The sequence below is a fragment of the Ixodes scapularis genome, unplaced genomic scaffold (genome assembly GCF_016920785.2).
Source record: "Ixodes scapularis isolate PalLabHiFi unplaced genomic scaffold, ASM1692078v2 PGA_scaffold1__304_contigs__length_218370807, whole genome shotgun sequence".
NCBI lineage: Eukaryota > Metazoa > Arthropoda > Arachnida > Ixodida > Ixodidae > Ixodes > Ixodes scapularis.
In genome coordinates, this window is record NW_024609846.1 from 85,335,015 (window position 1) to 85,339,973 (window position 4,959).

Here is a 4,959-nt window from a genome sequence, read left to right on the forward strand (position 1 = left end):
CACTTCTCAACTCGAAACATTGCTTGTCACAAAGACCACGTAGGGGAAATGGGGAAATATTTCAACTGCCTTTGTTATATTTTGCATCCGCTTTAGGCATTCTTCGGTTCTGGTTCTCTTACGGGCTGCGAGTAGGTACCCTAAGCAGGATTTTTTTATTATTTTATTTATGTGTGTGTGCGTGAGGGGGCTAGTTGAACGAAGGACTCACAAAGCTACATTCTGCTTCCTTAAACTTCTCCCTGAATGGCCTTTATCACGGACTGTAGCTTCCCTGGGGCTTCCCAGTCCCAGTCCCAGCTAGAAAAAAAACAAGAAAAAAGAAAAAAAAAAAACGGACATTCCACAGAAATTGTACATAGAAAGAGATTGACCTCGTTCCCTACAGCTCCGCAAAAACTTTTCTTTTTTCCGTTCGAAAAAAAAAAAAAAAGCAAATTTTATTTTTGTTATTTCATAAAAAAAAAAGGCGTGTGCCCGGGGGGGGGGGGGGGGGGGGCGGGGGGGGGGGGGGGTTCTCATGGACAAATTGTAACGGTTACAAGTAATTTTATTACTTCAAAAAGTAATCAGATTACTCTTGTGATTACTGACTAATAAAAGTAATCAACTGATTACAAAATTACTCCAAAAAGTAATCGATTACAAGTAATTTGATTACTTGTAATGCGTACGGTACAAGTCTGCAAGAGGGACAAAGGACAAACATAAATCTACAAACACAGCTAGGTGACTGGCGAGCGACCGAAAAAATCCGCCTGGTCCCGGTATCGAACCCGGGACCTCTCCAGTGACATTCTTGTCCAGCTCGCTTGCACCTTTGCATTTATTTGCATTATAAGTATAGCCATTAGCAGATCGTTTGCGCCCTAACCTTCTGTTCATTGCAATCGTATGTTTATTTTTGTTTTTTATTGCTACCATATGAAAGCTAAGATTTGTATCAGAAGAGAACTTCATTTGTGTTTTCGTGAATAATAACTTGTTACCGGTAATACGAGAGTTGGCCTCTAAAATAGCAATGATGTGACGTATTGGACTAGTTGGTTTGATTGAAGTGAACATAAAAAAAAAAGTTGTTAGTTTAGCGCCGTCCTGCCGTGTGTGTTTCTATACCATTGTCCAAGTTTTTTGCCGTTATTCCTTCCCAAATGTTCATCCTAAAATAGCTTTTTAAATAATCATTTCTGCCCCGGCAAAATGTTTTGCTGCATTTATGTTTCGGAATACTTTTGCATTTTTCAAATGTATTTCTGTTACGTATCGCGATACATTTTTATAACTGTATTTCAATATTAGCCTTTTTGCTGTTTTGACATGTATCAAAGTATTCGTATATCTAAATAAATCTTAGAGTATCCTTACCCAACCATGCTTCCGGTTAGCTCAGTTCGTAGAACGCTCCATTGGGAATGGGGAGGTTCCTGGTTCGATACCAGGACCTGGTGGATCTTTTTTCGGTTGCGCACCAGTCATCTAGTTGTGTTTGGAGATTTGTCTTTGTCCCCCTTCTCCTAATGGACTGAAATGTACGACTTTTTAATTATCGCGCTTTTTTGGTGGCCAGTACGAATGGCAGGTTTGTAGCTGCAGACAAAACGATCTTATTTCTGTTTTTAACGGGTAGAAAAGTCGATCTCCTAAGCCCTAAATCGCGAGAAAACCCCAAGCTTTTTTTCTGCAGAAAAACAGAAAACGAGCTTCCCGGCAACTACATCCAGGAGTTAAATGATTTTTAAGGCATGGGCGTTTAGGCCAGCATTGGTTGCTTTCGTTTTATTGCCGTAAGACACTAAACATACTACTCATCACAAGGGTGCCAATGACAATTAAATTAATCTGAAGAAATGTAATTCGACACGTGATTCCTTACGCAATTGGGGTACGTTTGCTTTCTGTTATTGATTTTTGCTTCGCATTGTGAGAAATTCGGAATGCAAACGGTATAAACTCCGAATTTCTGAGAATCCTGAATGTAGCAAAAATTAACTTGAATACACCCATAAATTTCGCCACGAATAAATTACGCAAAATATTTCCAATTTTGCAACAATAAACTCTAAAAACGCAGAGCCATACTCATGACGCATACAAAAACTAATTACTTATTTTATTTTCATGCTTTTTTTTTCATTCAGCATGAAGTTTGATAACTAATTTCTTGTCCACGACTGGTACAACTGGTTCTCAAAAATCACAATAACATCGTTGAAGGCACGCATGAATGATGTCATATCTATCAGTTTCTGAAACATTCACCAAGGTTTCGTGAACGCTATACTCATCATGAATTCTAAATTAATTTCATTTTCATCTATCAGCCAATATAATGAATCAAAAATATTTTTAACTATAGTCCGTTGCAACCTAAGAACGAAGGGCGAGGGTAAGACGGGTCGGGGAGGAGGAAGCAGACGGAACGCTAAAGAGAGAAGGGGGTTTCCCCCTCTCTTCTCCAGCGTTTCGTCTGCTTCCTCCTCCCCGGCCCGTCTTATTTTCGCCCTTCGTTCTTAGGTTGCAGCGGACTATAGTCGTATTACGCTCAATTAACTATTGTCCGTCTTCATAATGTTCTGAGTCGCACGAAGTCCTTTAAAGCAGCGTTGTTGGGACGCTGCTTCTCAGCATTCGTAAGTAACCTACCGGATCATCACGTCCTGTATTCGAATTTTCGCTTAATGACTGCGTGATTTACCGATATGTATCAAACTTCACGATCTCTGCTTCCTAAGAGGCTGCTGATCTTAACATAATAGCTCACTGGTTCTATAAATGGCGAACCGTGACTGGTTTCTTTGGTCCATGCTTATATATAGTCCACTCTGCTGCCACCCCAGTGCCACGTTCCCCTGTTACAAATATCTCGGCGTTCACTCGTTCATCAACCTTTCATAAAAGCGGCGATAACAGACACTCTATTCTTACCCTAACCGCTCTCCTGGCTGTCTTCAACAAAACCTAAAACTAGAGAGTTTTAGTAGATCGCACACTGCGGAAAGCGGACCCAGCGGGCGCATGCTCTATCTATATGCTTCCAAGTGACGACGAGAGCTCTAGCAAAGCGTAGCTCTAAGGTATGATTTACTACCATTTCCTAATAGCACCGTCATCAGAAGAAAAAAAAATACTGGCCTGTAATTATACTTTACAGATGATCATAACCCGAGTTGGCTTTATTCGTTTGATCCCTCTGGAAATGCTAACTTGTGTCAGGCAGGTGGCCTCAAATTGCATGTCAAAAATTCATATTTTTAGATTATTCCCTAGACACAAGTTTACGTAGCTAGGAATGCAAGATAACCTTGATGTACTTTAATAAGACAAAAAAAAAACAAAAAACAAAAAAAAAACATTAGCACGCCTGTCTTTGATTGTTATTTTAACCGGATGGAACGTTTCTTGTTCAAATAACGCTCTCATGGCTTAACTCCACTAACCCGCCTCACAGAATAGTGGCCGAAGAAAATTACACCACATTTTGTTTTAAAGCATTTATTTCACAACCCTTCGATTGTTGCATTTTATGGCGCAAGCATATCGATTGGAGTTTACTTGTTCTCCGCATAAAAAGTTCATTTCTATTAATTTTGTTATTTTATTTGTGCCCGCGGGTATTTGTTCCGCTGAGGGTGCCTAAGGCAAAAGACGCAAGTCCCTTACAAGGCTTTAGCCCCCTCTTGGTATGCAGCGGTCATAATACAGATAAAAGACTGAAAGGAAAAATGACAAATACAAAAACACACCATACAGGAATTTCAAATAAATTCAATAGCCAAATCAAATAAAAAATAATAACAACCTTAATAATTCATGATCAATAATCATTAACCAAGACATGCTAAAAACATTAAATTTTAAAAAATTTCACCGAAAAGTCCAATAGTCACACAAGAGTTATGCACAAGTTTATACTAGGGTCAATGATCGAAAATTTGTCCAATGCATGTTGCTAAAATGAGAAAGACAAATTTTAGAATACAATAACACTTTTGCGCAGTAACAGTGTATATAAACAGTAATAGCGCATACTTATATAAGATGAACAGGCGCTAACAAAATGTGAGAGCACTGGAAAGAAAAATTGTTTTACAATCTCGTTTAAACTTCGATGTTGGCACATCAAAAACTAATTCGAGTTTTCCATGATTCAAAATTGTTCCAGTCTGAAAAGCTAAAATTTGTCGTCCGTAATTCGTTCATATTGTAAGTACTTTACGTATCGGTCGTCGAATATTGTACACTGGTGCTAGTTCACTTTCATTTTGCATTTTGCAAAGTGCATCAAGCATTTTGTATAAGAGAGTTAAGTTTATCGCATAACAATATGCGCAACGACCCCCCTTCTTTGTGTACGGTGCCCCCAAGGTATTACAAATGATGACGACGATGGCATTCCAGCCCCGCTAATGCTAATGGCACTCTTCCGGGGAATTTCTGAGCGTGCATAACATTTCTCGCGAGATGGCGACCCTGGCCTCCTTGACGTGTTTTCCAAGAAGATCTTCACGAACGTGGTCAAGACATCCACACGCATTTTGCTTCGTTTCAGTGCCCCAGCTGTATACTCCATTTGTTTCACGTTAAGTCCGACCGCAGTGAACGCTAGATCCGATGGAGCTGCAGTCAAGCAGCGCCAAGAATCTATACGTGATGGCGCCACAGTGAATGCGGCGTGCTCTTACTCTTTCTTTTCTGTGCGTGCTAAAATTATTTGGTTTTTGTTCTTATGAAACGCTTATGATATCTGTCTTTTAAAACGAACAAAGTAAAGCCAAGCATTGTGACGTCATACTATAAAACGTCGAGAGGAGTGAGGTCGCTAGTCACGACAAAGGCAAAGTTGGAGCCGAAGTTTGCGGAACGCGCTGATTGGACCCTTGCGACGATGGCGACAAGCGGAACGAGATGTCAATCATCCAAACACTCTCGGAGCTCAAATTCCAGCAAGATTGTGGAACG